This window comes from Cicer arietinum, chromosome 2, assembly GCF_000331145.2.
Source record: "Cicer arietinum cultivar CDC Frontier isolate Library 1 chromosome 2, Cicar.CDCFrontier_v2.0, whole genome shotgun sequence".
Taxonomy (NCBI): Eukaryota; Viridiplantae; Streptophyta; class Magnoliopsida; order Fabales; family Fabaceae; genus Cicer; species Cicer arietinum.
The window spans coordinates 33,672,393-33,690,735 of NC_021161.2; positions in this window are offsets into that span (position 1 = coordinate 33,672,393).

Below are 18,343 nucleotides of genomic sequence, written 5' to 3' on the forward strand. Positions count from 1 at the left end.
TATTTTGTTTTGAAAATTGTTAAGTTAACTGGGCGTTAAGAATGGGGAATCTCTTAATGTCTCGGTTACTTAATATTTTGTTTTGAAAATTGTTAAGTTAACTGGGCGTTAAGAATGGGGAATCTCTTAATGTCTCGGTTACTTAATATTTTGTTTTGAAAATCGTTTAAGTTAACTGGGCGTTAAGAATGGGGAATCTCTTAATGTCTCGGTTACTTAATATTTTGTTTTGAAAATCGTTTAAGTTAACTGGGCGTTAAGAATGGGGAATCTCTTAATGTCTCGGTTACTTAATATTTTGTTTTGAAAATCGTTTAAGTTAACTGGGCGTTAAGAATGGGGAATCTCTTAATGTCTCGGTTACTTAATATTTTGTTTTGAAAATTGTTAAGTTAACTGGGCGTTAAGAATGGGGAATCTCTTAATGTCTCGGTTACTTAATATTTGTTTTTGAAAATCGTTTAAGTTAATTGGGCGTTAAGAATGGGGAATCTCTTAATGTCTCGGTTACTTAATATTTGTTTTTGAAAATCGTTTAAGTTAATTGGGCGTTAAGAATGGGGAATCTCTTAATGTCTCGGTTACTTAATATTTTGTTTTGAAAATTGTTAAGTTAACTGGGCGTTAAGAATGGGGAATCTCTTAATGTCTCGGTTACTTAATATTTTGTTTTGAAAATTGTTAAGTTAACTGGGCGTTAAGAATGGGGAATCTCTTAATGTCTCGGTTACTTAATATTTTGTTTTGAAAATTGTTAAGTTAACTGGGCGTTAAGAATGGGGAATCTCTTAATGTCTCGGTTACTTAATATTTTGTTTTGAAAATTGTTAAGTTAACTGGGCGTTAAGAATGGGGAATCTCTTAATGTCTCGGTTACTTAATATTTTGTTTTGAAAATTGTTAAGTTAACTGGGCGTTAAGAATGGGGAATCTCTTAATGTCTCGGTTACTTAATATTTGTTTTTTTGAAAATCGTTTAAGTTAACTGGGCGTTAAGAATGGGGAATCTCTTAATGTCTCGGTTACTTAATATTTGTTTTTTTGAAAATCGTTTAAGTTAACTGGGCGTTAAGAATGGGGAATCTCTTAATGTCTCGGTTACTTAATATTTGTTTTTGAAAATCGTTTAAGTTAACTGGGCGTTAAGAATGGGGAATCTCTTAATGTCTCGGTTACTTAATATTTGTTTTTTTGAAAATCGTTTAAGTTAACTGGGCGTTAAGAATGGGGAATCTCTTAATGTCTCGGTTACTTAATATTTGTTTTTTTGAAAATCGTTTAAGTTAACTGGGCGTTAAGAATGGGGAATCTCTTAATGTCTCGGTTACTTAATATTTGTTTTTGAAAATCGTTTAAGTTAACTGGGCGTTAAGAATGGGGAATCTCTTAATGTCTCGGTTACTTAATATTTGTTTTTTTGAAAATCGTTTAAGTTAACTGGGCGTTAAGAATGGGGAATCTCTTAATGTCTCGGTTACTTAATATTTGTTTTTTGATAATTGTTTAAGTTAACTGGGCGTTAAGAATGGGGAATCTCTTAATGTCTCGTTTACTTATGTGTGCTTTGGTAAATCGTGCTGACCCGGGATGGGTGGCACCTTGGTAAACGGTACGGGTCCGTGATAGACAGTACGTTTACGATTTACGTTTGGTAAGTTGTGCTGACCCGGGATAGGTGGCACCTCGGTAAACAGTACTGACCCGTGATAGGTGGTACGTTTACGACTTACGTTCCTGAGGGAATTGTGTTTGTCCGTGAGAGACTGCACAGGGGTTTGTCCGTGAGAGACTACGCCCTGGTTTAAGTTAGATGAGAATTAAGAATGGGGAATCTCTTAATGTCTCGTTTACTTATGTGTGCTTTGGTAAATCGTGCTGACCCGGGATGGGTGGCACCTTGGTAAACGGTACGGGTCCGTGATAGGCAGTACGTTTACGATTTACGTTTGGTAAGTTGTGCTGACCCGGGATAGGTGGCACCTCGGTAAACAGTACTGACCCGTGATAGGTGGTACGTTTACGACTTACGTTCCTGAGGGAATTGTGTTTGTCCGTGAGAGACTGCACAGGGGTTTGTCCGTGAGAGACTACGCCCTGGTTTAAGTTAGATGAGAATTAAGAACGGGGAATCTCTTAATGTCTCGTTTACTTATGTGTGTTTTGGTAAATCGTGCTGACCCGCGATAGGTGGCACCTTGGTAAACGGTACGGGTCCGTGATAGACAGTACGTTTACGATTTACGTTTGGTAAGTTGTGCTGACCCGGGATAGGTGGCACCTCGGTAAACAGTACTGACCCGTGATAGGTGGTACGTTTACGACTTACGTTCCTGAGGGAATTGTGTTTGTCCGTGAGAGACTGCACAGGTGTTTGTCCGTGAGAGACTACACCCTGTTAAATTGTGAATTGTTGGTTCATTTGGTATGTGTAGTAATTGTGTTATAAGTGTTATGTTTTGGAATTTGGTGATAACATGTTGGATTGCAATACCATTTTGAATCCCATGATGTTGTATTAATTGTGTTATAAATGTTAAGTGTTATGTTTTGGAATTTGGTGATAACATGTTGGATTGCTATACCATTTTGAAACCCATGATGTTGTATTAATTGTGTTATAAATGTTAAGTGTTATGTTTTGGAATTTGGTGATAACATGTTGGATTGCTATACCATTTTGAAACCCATGATGTTGTATTAATTGTGTTATAAATGTTAAGTGTTATGTTTTGGAATTTGGTGATAACATGTTGGATTGCTATACCATTTTGAAACCCATGATGTTGTATTAATTGTGTTATAAATGTTAAGTGTTATGTTTTGGAATTTGGTGATAACATGTTGGATTGCAATACCATTTTGAATCCCATGATGTTGTATTAATTGTGTTATAAATGTTAAGTGTTATGTTTTGGAATTTGGTGATAACATGTTGGATTGCTATACCATTTTGAAACCCATGATGTTGTATTAATTGTGTTATAAATGTTAAGTGTTATGTTTTGGAATTTGGTGATAACATGTTGGATTGCTATACCATTTTGAAACCCATGATGTTGTATTAATTGTGTTATAAATGTTAAGTGTTATGTTTTGGAATTTGGTGATAACATGTTGGATTGCTATACCATTTTGAAACCCATGATGTTGTATTAATTGTGTTATAAATGTTAAGTGTTATGTTTTGGAATTTGGTGATAACATGTTGGATTGCTATACCATTTTGAAACCCATGATGTTGTATTGATTGTGTTATAAATGTTAAGTGTTATGTTTTGGAATTTGGTGATAACATGTTGGATTGCTATACCATTTTGAAACCCATGATGTTGTATTAATTGTGTTATAAATGTTAAGTGTTATGTTTTGGAATTTGGTGATAACATGTTTGCTTGCAATACTATTTCGAAACTAATGATGTTGTAGCGATTGCGTTATCAGTGCTAAGTGTTAGGATTTGAGATTATGTATGAATGTGATTGAGTTAGTTATGAATTTTTGGAAAAATGATGAGGGAAATCGATTTCCCAATCGATTGGATGAGTTGCAGGAAGTTCACCATTTTGACCTAATCGATTTGCCAATCGATTGTATAAATATATCTTTCAAAATCTTTTAAGAAATCGATTTGGAAATCGATTGGCAGAGAGGCAGGAACTCAGCAAAACTGCCGAAATCGATTTGGAAATCGATTTGGCAACCCAGGGACTCATCAGAACTGACAAAATCGACTTAGAAATCGATTTGGTCATGCAGAAACTCAGCAGAACTGACCAAATCGATTTGGCAATCGATTGGCTCAGCAAAAGTCCTTATTTTGAGTTAGATAATCGATTGCTCAATTGATTTATCAATGCTTTGGTCAGTTATGTATTACTTGATGGATTGAGAACTTTATTTTGAGTTCATTGTTAATTGGCAAGCATTGTATGAACTTTTAGCATATGGAAAATCCTTTTAAGGTGCATGCTTAGTTGAAAGGTTATTTTGTGCATTTAAAACTTAAATGTTATGTGTTATCTGTTAATTTCGGTTGGTGACCCTTTACAATTATTGTGGAAATCTGGGCTTTGCCCTCAGATGAGAGTCAGGACGATCCTACCGGTTCGTACCCTACGGACGGGAATGGAGATGGGAACGCTTGACTGCAGCTACGTTAGGAGGATCTCATGGGGCGCGTGGAGATCACTCAGGGTGTTTAGTTGTTTTGTAAAATGATCAGACTAGGTTGTCACAGAGGGAACGGATGTCTTTCTTTTGGGGTTGCGTTTATTTTAAACCGGAAGACTGTACTGTTACTATTATTGTCAGTACGACACCTTAGTTGAATGGGTTCCTTGTATCTTCTGGTTGTTGTTTAAATACTTTGGATGTATGTATTTGAGAAACTTTTTCCGCTGCTTGTAAATTTTAAAGACTCAATTATTTATCCAAAGGCATTTCCTGATTTAATTCTCTGTTTTATTTTAATTCCTTTTGAAAAAAAAAAATACACCCTCGCTTTGAAAAAACGGGGTGTTACATTTTCAGAGGAGCCTAAGTCACTAATTTGGAACTGAAGTTGGTTATCCCTTTGCTTATTGGAATTTGCTTATTGTCTGAAAAAACCAAACCATAAAAAATAATATATGGATTTAGATTTATAACCAAATCCATTATTTGGTTTAAAAGCGGTTATAAAACCAACTGTAAAATTGGTTATGGTTAAATAAGCGGTTTATAATTAAGCAACCAGTTTTGAAAAATTTAATTTTAAAATCGATTTATTTTCTTTCAAAATTAGTTAAAGTTTGATTATTTTTTAATATTTATTTTTAAAAAAATCATTTATTTAAAAGAATGATTTTTTCGATAATTGTTTTTTAAAAAAAAATTCTCATCAAATTTTTTGAGAAAAAATTCGATTTAAAATTTTTCTAAAAAAATTTTTTTTTATTTTTTTCTGATACTTTTTTGAAAAAAATAAATTTCAAAATTTTTTCAAGAAATAAAATCTCAAAGTTAACAAAATATTGGCAGTGGATAAAAACCAAATCCAAATATAAAACATAAGTGGTTATCCAACCGGTTTATAAATAAACTGTATTATAACCATATATTTTAACCGGATATTTAAAATAGATTTGGATCCGGTTTTGAATTTGCCCTTATAACCGGATATTTTGCACAGCCATACTATGAAGGCACCTCGTGCTATAAAAAGGTATGAAAATACTCAGTTTTGGACATAGATTCCTACTCACAATCGCTTGTTATCCTTGCTTTTGTTCTTGTAATTTTTTTTAGCAAATTTCTAGTTTCAATAATACTTAGTTTTCTATTTCAACTTTTTTATTTTATTCTGTTATTTTATTCTGTTATTTTATATTTCCAATGTTTAATATTTAAGCTTTAATTCTACTATGATCATGTGTGAGTAGATTTTCCTTGTCTTGAGATTGTAGGATTTTCAATGATGGATCTCAAACAATTGCTATTTCATCATGTTAAGGTATTGATCTTTTATTTCAATCTTAGTAATAATCATGTTCGTACTTGGATATCAAGTAATATATTGAAATGTGATTTTGATATCTAACCCATAATATTGGATAAGAGAATCAAATCATGAAAATAGATTTTGGTTATCTTGACATCATGAAAGATATCTTCTCTTAAAGGATTTTGCTAATACATCAATCATGAAAATATGTTGGTTATTAGTTTAAAACTAGAATATAACCCGCGCGCTGCGCGGGTGTAATTTGTAAAATTTTCTTTAAATGTAAATTTTTTAAATAGTTTAAAGGTGATTTTTATGGTGTATAAATGTTCTAATATGATCAAAAGAAAATTTTAATATTTATAAGTTTCTTAATTTATAAGAATATTGGTTGTATAACAGAAGAATAAATGGAATGGAAACAATTGAAAAGTTTGTAATAAAATGAGTGATTTTCACTCTAAAATATATGATTAAAAAAATATGAGTGATTGTTTGTATATACAATTAAAAAGATTAAAATAAGATATGAGTGATGTTCACTCTAAAAATATTATTAAAAAAAGATAAATGATTGTTTGTATATATATTGTTTTGTTTTAAACATTCAATCGTTAAAGAATATTTTTTTCCTATAAAAAAAATAGAATATATAGTTTGCAAGCATTGATTTGAGATATATTTGTAAGCATTGATTTATATATGATTATTATTTTTATTTTTGTTTTACTTTTTATCTTGATTACTATTTTTTTTTTTTTTTTGACTAATTGAAAGAACTACTATATCTTATATTTTATGTTTCATGTCTCATTTCTACTTAAACTTTCCATAACTAATTCTTATTTAGAGGTGTTATGTCACATGTTTTCTTCATTTGATTGTTTGTGCATAAGTTTAATTATTGATTTTTAATATGTGATGATTATGTTTTTATATATTTTGTGGTAATTTATGGTTGCTTCATTTTAATTATTAAAATATACTTAAAATATTGTGATGTATTTATATGCAATGGATTAAAAAAAAGTAAATGACAATAAAATTAAGTTTGTAATGAGAGTTATATTTTTTATTGTTGGTTTTTTTAATTATAAAGATATACACAAAAATTAGTAGAATGAGAATAAAAAATGAATGAATTCTAGAGGTATCACATCATACTGTTGAATGATGTGGCAAAACTAATGTTACATGACATATAAAGATGTGATGTGTCAACATAATATTTTAAGAGTTTGTTTTAATATATTAAAAGATAAAAGACAATAGATTGTCACCAATAATGATGTATGAGCAACGGATGTTGATTAACTAATATTGATTGTAATTTAATTTGTAACTCATGGCACATGAATAATTATACATGATATTATATGCAAAATAGTAATAATAATAATAATCATAATAATCATAATAATAATAATAATAATAATAATAAATTGGGTGTTAAAGAAAATTGAAAGTGAAATAATGAGGATGGACGAGGGAGGTTGAAAGAGTATCTTTTAGATGATGTGCCAAATGAGATTTTTGTTGAGGTGACAATTTTTGAATGAAATAGAAAAATATTGGATGATATGTTACAATAGTATGTGAGTCTATTTTAATATATTACTAGATACTAACTCGCGCCTTGCATGGGTGTGTGTGTGTGTGTGTGTCTATATATGTATATATATATATATATATATATATATTAATTTAAATGGATTTAGAAAAAAGTTAATATGAAATTTTATGTCTCAATTGTCCAATGATCCACAATTTAGTAGTTATATCAATAATATATATACAATTATACCAATGTAATATATATAAGAGAAATACCATTAGACGAATGCCTTAAAATAAATGAAGTAGCATATTAATATTGAGATTGATGGTAAAGTCAAATGCTGAAGTAATGTATTTGATAATTGAAATTAAGAGGTAGACTTAATTGATATACAATTGAGATACAAAATATATTACTTTATTGTTGAAACTATAAATGATTAAAGTGAAATAGTTGGAAATACATTCATCTTGTATTTCTGATTTTCAGTTTTTCATTATTTTTTGGATTGGTCAATTTCATTACACCCCCTTATGTTTTTCTTTTGGTTTATTCTTTTTGGTTCTCCTTAAGGTATGTAGAGGATGTAATATGCTTGACCACAATTTTTTTTTTTTTTTTTGTAACTGTCGTCTTGTTGTCTCTTCATCTGATGATGATATATGAACGCTTATATTTTTATTGTTATGCTGTACCTTGATTTTTCGTTTGGATAATGGATTATCATCTTTCTCCTTACCATTATTCTCATATGCATACTTCACTTCTTACATTTTTGTTTTATATCCCCTTCGTTATTTGACCTGGACTTTTTTGGTTGCAGTGAGTTGGGTTCCTAGTTATTGGAAGGGAATAAAATACCATTAATTGTTCATAAAAATGTGTGTTTTTTAAATTGTGTAAATGTTATACATGTTTGATGTGGGTACTATTTGTAAGATCGAGGAAAATGTTGGTCGGAACAAAAGTTCTTGTGATCGTGAATGTTTGCGATCCTTCTTTCAAGTTCATATCTGACAATCTTATTTCAAAGATGAGCTCGAGATTACACAGATTTTGTAGAGTGAATTATCTGTCTATGTTGTCCCATTTCTCCAAAAACTAAGTTGTTGTTGAGTTGAGGAGTTTTGGAGATTCTCAAACATAGTGAATGTTGTTTTTTCCATTTCATTTGACACTCTCAATTGAATCTTGAACCTATAAAAAATCAACTTATGTCATAACTATGAGTTAAAAAAAATGAAGGTGAAGAAAGTAAAATTTTATGTGATACCTTAGTGCAATGTAATTTGATGTCATGTCACATGAGGGACAATTGTATTGTTGGCCTTGTTGAGTTAATTTTGTGAGACAGTTTTAACATCCAATGTAATTCCATCCAAATTTGTAATCAATGTTATTGATGGTTGCACAGATTGTAAATACTATTTCATGTATTTTCGGTAAATTATATATAAACTGTTTAAATTATATATTTTTGGTAAATTATATGTAAATTGTTGAAATTATATAAATTTTATATTCTATAGATGTAAACATTTGACCCATGTAAAATATTTGGAATTTGAAGAGGTAGAAAAAATATAATTCAATTTTATTTAAATTTTTTAATAATTATAAAAAGTAAAATTTAATTTGATAATTATTATAAAAAAAATTAACATTGTTTTTATTTATTTAATTAAAATAATCATTACTTAAATTAACAATTAATGAAACTAAAATAAATAATTTAATTAAAATAATAATTACTTAAATTAATAATTAATAAAACTTAAATTAATTATTTAATTAAATAAATAATAAAATATATATTCATTATTATGAAAGATGTTAACAAAAAAAATAATGTTTGACCTTATCTCAGATTTAAAAATTATAACTACCCACCCTCTAATACGTGTAGAGGCAATTGTTATTTAATCAAACTTCATATATTTGTACCTACTAAATAGCACTATTAGATAAAAAGTTCAACATTAAACATTTTGAAACATTAAAATATCTTTTGGATTTTGAAGTGGATATTTCCTTATCCAAAGATTAGGGTTGTTGGCTTCTAAACCAACTTTCACATCCATGAATTTTGTTTAAAGCTTTGTTTAAAATTTTGACAATCCTTTTTTGAATCAGTTGGTTTTTGAACACAAATAGATAGATTATTTTATCTATAAATCTTAGACTTGACATATATATATGATAAATTATATTTGCGGTCTCTTAACTTAATTTCAGTTAATGTTTTAGTTCTTTATCTTTTTTTTTCCTCGAGTTGGTCCTTTATTTTAATTTTAAGTGATAATTTCACATTTTATGTTTTAAAATGTCAATAATGTTGTACTTTTTTTTTACAAATATTTAAAAATAAAGGTCACACATTATAACAGAAGCTTATAATGACAAAATTAAAAATTGTAGGTATAGACAATCTATCCCCACAGATAAATTAGTTTTTGTGTGGTATAGGTGTCTTATACCTTCAGTGACATAAATTTGTCACTAATTGTTATAGTTACACACTTAAATCTGTGTCTATAGACATCAAAATTGAAAAATATATATTTTTTAAAGGAGCCAAAATCTTAATTGTTTGTGAAAATAAAATTGTACAAAACTTTCACGATTTAAGTCAAAAAAATTTTAAGGGAGGCAAAATCCTAATTTTTTTAATGCACCCAATTTCAATAGAGCCAAAATCTTAATTTTTTCAATGGAGGTAAAAAAATTCAATTGAGATAAAATCCAAATTTTTTCAATGGAGCCAAAAACAAATTTTAATGGAGCCAAAATAAAAATTAATAGAGCCAAAACCTAAATCAGTACCAAGTACCAACTAACCCTTTCTCATCAAAACACCTAAAACCCAAAACTGTTGTTCTCTTTCACCCAATCTGAGCCCCAATCGGACCCCTAACCTCTGAGTCATGAATCCTAATCGGTGTCTTCTCCTTCTCGTCGTCAATCAACCAGTTGCACTCGCCGTCGAACCAGTCGCGCCGTCGAACCAGTTGCACCGTCAAACCAGTCGCACCGTCGAACCCGAGCTGCACTCACCTACGAACCCGTCGCACCGTCGAACCAGTCGCACCGTCGAACCCGAGCTGCACTCGCCGTCGAACCCGTCGCACCGTCGAACCTTCGTTCTCACCGCCGTTGCACCGTCGTTCTCACCGTTCTCGCACCACCGGTAATTTCTCGAACCACCATTTTGTACTGTTTTGAACCATTCTGTACTGTTTTGAATTTCGCACTACCTGAACCTGTGGTGAGAATGTTCTGTTCTATTCTGTTCTGAATGTTCTGTTCTGTTCTAAACTCGTTGAGAATGTTCTGTTCTGAACCTGTGGTGTTGTATTGTTCTGTTCTGAGAATGTTCTGATGTTCTTGTTGATAACCTGTGATGTTGTTGTTGATGACCTGTTCTGTTATGAGAATGTTCTGATGTTGTTGTTGATAACCTGTGATGTTGTTTAAACATGTGATGTTGTTGTTGATGACCTGTTCTGTTATGAGAATGTTCTGTTATGTTCTGATATTGTTGTTGATGACCTAACCTCTTGTTGTTGATGACCTGATGTTGTTGTTTAATACCATGTTCTTGACAAATTTTTTGTTCATTATAAAAAAAAAAAAAAGAAATTTTTTGACCCTTTTATGTTGAATACCATGATCTGATGTTGTTGTTGAATACCATGTTCTTCATTTGAATTTTCAGATTGTTATTTTGTAGGACTTGCATCATCCATTTTCAGTTAATTTTTCCAAATGGCTTATAGAGAATGGATGTGTGATCCATAAAAAAAAAGTGAAGAATTTATTCGAGGAGTTAATGAATTTCTTGAATTTGCTTTTCAAAATTCACAAATCAATGGAAAAATAATGTGCCTTTGTACAAAATGTGCCAATTGCCACTCTTATTCTCGTGTATGTGTTTATGAACACTTAACAGATCCACACCATGGATTTCTTAGAGGCTATAGACAATGGATATATCATGGTGAAAAACCTAGAACTTCAAGTAGCGCTACTAAACAAAATGTAGAAATGGAGCATGACATGGATAGATTAGTTCATGATGTATTTGGAATTCATTCTACAGAAGAGCCAATTTGTGGTGAAGGTGAAAGAATTCCTGAAGTTAGAGAAAACTCTAAATTTTACGAATTTGTAAAGGAGAATGAGCAAATGCTTTACCCCCAACTGTAAGAAGTATAGCAAGCTATCATTTATGGTACATTTGTATCATTTAAAGTGTCTTCATGGGTGGAGTGACAAGTCATTCTCCATGTTGCTTGATTTACTAAGAGATGCTTTACCAGAAGAAAATGTTTTGCCAAAGTCATATTATGAAACTAAAAAGATTGTTTCAGGATTAGGTTTGGGGTATGAGAAGATCCATGCTTGTCCCAATGATTGCATATTATATTGGGATAAATATGCCAAATATGAAGTATGTCCAAAGTGTAGTACGTCAAGGTGGAAAACAACAAATGAAGACGTACAAGGTAATGGAATGGAGACTTCTGAGAGGCGAAAGAAGATACCAGCAAAGATCCTTCGATGGTTTCCATTGAAACCAAGGTTGCAAAGGTTATACATGTCCTCCAAAGTTGCAGAATCAATGAGATGGCACCATGAGAGTAGATTGAATGATGGTTCTCTTAGGCATCCAGCTGATTCCCTTGCTTGGAAGAATTTTGACGCTCGATATCCAACATTTTCGTTAGATCCTCGTAATGTTCGATTAGGAGTGGCTTCAGATGGTTTCAATCCTTTCAAGACTATGAGTATTACTCATAGCACTTGGCCTATCATTCTAATTCCTTACAATCTTCCTCCTTGGATGTGCATGAAACAACCATACTTCATGTTATCACTATTAATTTCGGGTCCAAAAGATCCTGGAAATAACATTGACATTTATCTGCAACCTTTAGTACAAGAGTTGCAAGAGTTATGGGATGATGGAATTGAAACATTTGATGCCTATAAGAAAGAGACATTTCAACTCCGTGCAGCTATGATGTGGACTATTAATGACTTTCCAGCGTATGCTAACTTGTCTGGATAGAGTACTAAAGGTCAATATGCATGTCCATGTTGTGGTATTGAAACTACCTCACAGTGGTTACGTCATGGTAAAAAAAATTGCTACATGGGTCATCGTCGTTGGTTATCTCCCAAACATAAATGGAGATTGAATAGTAGGGATTTTGATGGAACACGAGAGCTAAGGATCCCTCCTAAAAGACTTGATGGGACTGATATTTTAAGACAAATAGATGAATGTAGAGAAAAATGTCTAGCAAATGGAGCACAACCTTGGAAAAATAAGAGCATTTTCTTCACATTGCCTTATTGGCAATATAATGTATTGCGTCATAATCTTGATGTGATGCACATTGAAAAGAACGTATGTGACAACATTATTGGTACATTGTTAAACCAAGAGGGAAAATCCAAAGATAATTATAAGGCACGAGCTGATCTTGTAGATATGGGCATAAGAAGTATGCTCCATCCTCAACCAAGTCCTAATATAACTACAACGCGTTTGCCTAGAGCATGCTATCAAATTACTAACAAAGAAAAGGAATCTCTCCTAAGCATTCTCAAGAATGTAAAAACTCCAGATGAATGCTCATCAAACATCCCATGTTGTGTGCATGTCAAGCAACACAAGATGTTTGGATTAAAAAGTTACGATTGTCATGTTTTGATGCAAGAGCTTCTTCCAGTAGCATTACGAGGTTCATTGCCAGATAAAGTCACTTCAGTGTTAGTAGATCTTTGCAATTTCTTCAAGCAAATTTGTTCTAAGGTACTTAATGTGGAATTTCTATCACAATTGGAGTCTCAAATAGTTATCACACTTTTTCAGTTGGAAACAATTTTTCCTCCTTCATTTTTTACTATTATGATGCATTTGGTAATTCATTTGGCACACGAAGCCCAAGTTGTTGGACCGGTACAATATCGATGGATGTATCCGATTGAGAGGTATGTATGTTTATAAAAATTGGTTTAATTAAAAGTGTTAAACAAGTTTTTTTGGATGTTGGAAACATAAATATTTTAAATTTTCTTCACTTTCAGGTTTCTTCTTACTCTTAAGTCCTTTGTACGTAATAGAGCCCATCCAGAAGGATCAATTGCAGAGGGATTTTTGGCCAATGAATGTTTGACGTTTTGTTCGCAATATCTATCTGGGGTAGAAACTAGGTTCAATAGACCTAACAGAAATGACGATGAAGTCTCTGAAAGGCCATTAGGGATAAAGAAACAACAAAAGTTACGATTAGGGAAGAGGAAGAAAGTGAGTAGAACTAAACTTGACAAGAAAGACTTAGCACAGGCACATAGATATGTATTTTCTAATTGTGATGCAGTTGCTCCATTTATAGAGTAAGTCACATATCATATTTCAATTTTATACAATTGAAATTTTTATTACATTTTTTTTAACTCTATTATTGTTACTTTTAGAGAACACATTTTACATCTTAAGAGACAGTGTCGACCGCGACGATTGACACAGCTTGAAATTGACAAGCAACATGGTAAAAAATTTATTGAGTGGTTTAAACTCAGGGTGAGCATATAATAATTTAATTATTTAAATTTTACTGATTGTTTTTATATATAAACTTACTATATTTCATGAAATATTTTAGATCCAGCGTATGGATGAACAAAAGAGCTCAGAAGTTACTCATGAACTTAGATGGTTATCCCGTGGACCATCTGAGGTAGTAAGAAGATACACAGGTTATGCGATTAATGGTTTTAGATTCCACACAAAGAAGAGAGAGAGATTTTTGAAAACACAAAATAGTGGAGTTGTTGTAAAGACAAAGACCTCAACAGATGAAATTAATTACTATGGGGCAATAACTGATATACTGCTGTTGGATTATTCTGAAAAGTACAAGTTTGTGTTATTTAAATGTGATTGGGTTGATATTAATAAAGGTATCAAGAAAGATAAGTTTGGTATGACGCTTGTCAATTTCAAATTTTTAAAACATACTGGGAAAAATATTTGTGATGACCCATTTGTGTTTGCATCACAAGCTAAAAAGGTGTTTTATATATATGATGAGAGAAACAAGGATTGGCTTGTTGTTCTCAATGCAAAAGTTAGAGATATCTATGATATGGGTGATGAGGAATCTAATGAAATTGAAGAAATTCATGGGCAACTAATGGGCGATACAAGTGAAGCTACTCAAAATGTTAATGATTTGGTTAGGCTTCAAGTTGAAGACGATAATGATTTTTTTGAAGTTGTTGATGTTGATAATATGGATGATGATGAAGATAATGAAGATGATGAGGAAGACGAATGAAGTGTGTTCTAATTGTGCATGATTTTATACATTATGTTTTTATTATACTTTTAGATTTGTCTATGTTTTTCTTATACTTTTAGATTTGTCTATGTTTTTTGACTTTTGTCCAAGTTACTCATTTATAATTTTGTGTTAGAGAAGCAATGGCTCGAAGAAGAAAGTTAAATATTCGACATCGAGCAAGTGGTAATGAAGGAATTCAGTCTACTTCTAATAATACAAACTCAACCAATGTAGAAGGAAGTAATGTTGCAGAAACTCGTTCTAGTCCTTGTCATGCGGAAGGTGTCATACACGAGTCTGTAGAATCTCACTCAATTCCCTCTGATATAGAAGTTAAAGAAAAACAAATTGAAAAAGGTATTAATTATATATTCTTTGTTTTGAAGTTTTATTTATATTGTTTTTATTATGACTTATATGCACACATAGTGTTATTGTCCTTTTGTTTTGTTTGTAGAATGTTAGATGTATGGGGAATGGAAGATGGTGATTTAATAATCGTTAATTTGGACAAATATGGTCGACCCATTGGCGAGGAAGGGACAACTCTAACTCGTTTCATTGGTAGCGTAGCTAGAAGGTATCAATATGCTCCTATCGACTACAAGTCATGGAAAGTCATGCCAAATGATTACAAAGAAGAAATGTTGAAATTAATAGAGGTATTATGATTATTCATTGAACTAATAGAACATATTTTTTTAAGAAGTCAATTGAGATGTACAATTAACATGTTTCTTAGTTTTTGTGCTCTAACATGTTTGATGTACAATGATGATGTTAGGAATATTTGATGGATTAACAATTTATAATCATACTTATAGTTTAAGAACATAGATGTTTAGCACACTCAAACTACATCATAACATGTTGATAACTGTAAGAATACATTTAACTAATATAACATGTTTCTTTAACATCTCTTATCATGTAGAGTAAATTTGAGTTTGTTCCTCCAATAAATGACTTAACAAGAGAAATGTTAAAATCTGAACTGAATGAGAAATGGAGGCAATGGAAGGGTGATCTAAAGTCAATGGCATATGACCCTACTAAAACAGAAGAAGAAGTTGCATCTCTTGTACCAGATGATAGGGTTGACCCTAATCAATATCATGGTTTGGTCCATCATTGGTTTTCTGATGAAGGACAAGTAAGTTGTATATATTATGAGTAATATATTAAAGAGTTTATTATTTAGACTAATATTTTATATCAATTGCAGAAAATAAGTAAAATTAATAGGCAAAATCGTGCTAAGTTTGAAGATGTTCATTGTATGGGTTCAAAAAGTCTCCTAAAGTTTATTGATGAGAAGGTTTATTTCTATTTCTATTTTTATGGCTTTAATTTAAATTAAAAATGAAATGCATTTAACTTATTTGTTTGGTTGTAGATAAAAATGGGCAAAGGAGTGTTGCCTGGACGTAAAGAGATTTACATTGATACCCGCACTCGTAAAGATGGTACAATTATCAATGAAAAGGCCGCAAGATTGATTGTAAGTTTTGATAATAATTAAATGGTACCAATATATAAAATGTGTATAAATTAAGTTTGACAAAGTGCTGAATTTTATTTTCAAATGTATGATGATTGTATTGGGTTTTTACTTGACCTTTTAGGAGATTTTGTACTTGTTAGCCTATATGCAGTGTTGAAGTTTTTTAATTGGATCTTATTGTAGTACTACATGATTTGAATGTCAATTTCAATTTGGTATTTTCAATCATTAATACTTTTTATTTTATTTTTTAGGAAGAACTAAAAAAACATAGTAATAAGGCTGGAACTTCTCAATCAACCCAAGACACACAAGGTTTTATGTCTTGGAAGGATGATATATTTTATCAAGTACAAGGACCTGATAAAAACGGACGTGTGCGATGTATGAGCAAGATTCCTCATTCTAAAAAATCGAAGGTTTGTGCATCTGAAAATGAAGAGTTGCAAGAAAGAGTTAAGAATATGGAAAACTTGTTAGCAAATGTGATGACTTTAATTCAAAATCGATTTTCTGGAGAAGACGTTAATGATATAATACAAGCTACAAGATAGGTATATCATAAGTTATCAATCTTATCCAACTTCATAAGTTCCATAATCGTATTTTTCATATGTAATATTTTCTATTTTTTGTGATAGGTTCCTGATGCTACTAGTGCACAAAACCATTTGAATTCACTTAGTCCAAACAACAACGAAAATAATGAAAATGGTAATTAGATAGTGTTAGTTAATTTTAATTAAAATCATTAACATTTTCTCTATTTTATTAGTAATATTTTTATGTGGAATCGTGTATTTATTCATTTGTTATTTTATTGATTGTAGGTGAAGATTAAAAGCTAATTTGTTGTTGAAGATGGAATATTGGCAATTTAGTGGACTCAATTTCTTAATGTTTTTTGAGATTGTTATGTATGACACAATATGTCTATTTTAAATGTTAGTAAGACGTTTTCCACTACTAAGTAAAAATTCACTACAGTGCACTATGGTGGACATTGTTTTATCGTTGTAAGACTTTTATGTTAATTTTTAATATATACAATGAACACTTTTTATTTTATTTTGAGTCTTAGATATATATATTTCATTGTATATTTATATTTGGTTAATTTTATAAAATAAATTTTAAATTATTATATAATGATCAAAAGATATTTTGATGCCGTTTAGAATTACTCGTCGATAAATAAATTAAATCAAGTGCGATGAATCATTTACGGAGAATTTAATGTGTTACGGGTGAAATGGTAATTTAACAAATATCTAGATATTTTGAGATATTTGTATATATATATATATATATATATATATATATATATATTTATATTTATATTTGGTTAATTTTATAAAATAAATTTTAAATTATTATATAATTTTTGCTGATAACAAAAAATTAATATTTATAATAAATAAATCACTCTTAAAATCTATACCAATAGAAAAAAGTTGTCACTTAAATGTATAGCAACATAATCAAAACCGTATGTATAATTTTTTATAAATTATGGCTAAAGTATATACCAACAATGAAATATCCGTAGTTAAAATCAAATGTTTACCGCAACGGAACAAATTCTGTCACTATATCCTATAGCCACGGCGAAAATCCGTAGGTATTGAGCAATTATATACCACGAAAAAAAAATCCCGTCGGTATAGGTAATTTTGGATATCTCTACGGTTTTTATACGTTTACCTACAGATTTTCGCTGTCACTAAACGTAAAATTTCTTGTAGTGTTTATTTTAATTTTAAGTGATAATTTCACATTTTATGTTTTAAAATGTCAATAATGTTGTACTTTTTTTACAAATATTTAAAAATAAAGGATATCTTTTAAGTTAGAGAGGTGATTTTAAATTAAATAAATAAATAAAAATAACCTTTTAAGTTATCCATCTAATAAACAAAGAGGACGAGAAGAAGCTAGGTTATTTTTTGACATATCTTATATTTGTATAAGGTATACATCGATTCCTTGCAGCTAAAAAACAACTTTACGTCAATTCCTTGACATATCTTATATTTTAATAAGGCATACATCGATTCCTCTCTTCTCCTTCTGCCACTCCTCTTTAGACTACGTTAAGAATTATAAAATATTTAAAGGTAAACTAAGCAAAGATTTTTCACAATAACATCCATTATTCTGTTCCAACTCTCAACTTTGCACATAACTATATATCCAATTTTTCTGAGTGCACAAAATACATTGAATAAATTGTCATATCATTATAGACAAGATTTAATCCGAAATGTTATTACTATTGCCAATTACTTTTTTTTTTTGGACAACACTGCCAATTACTACAAAGGACCAAAACATATTTACAAAACTTACACCACCTGACCCCTTCCATTCACTAGTGTTCAAACTTAATATGATTGATATGCATTCTACTTAAGGGGTGTTAACTACAACTTGACTTAGTCTTA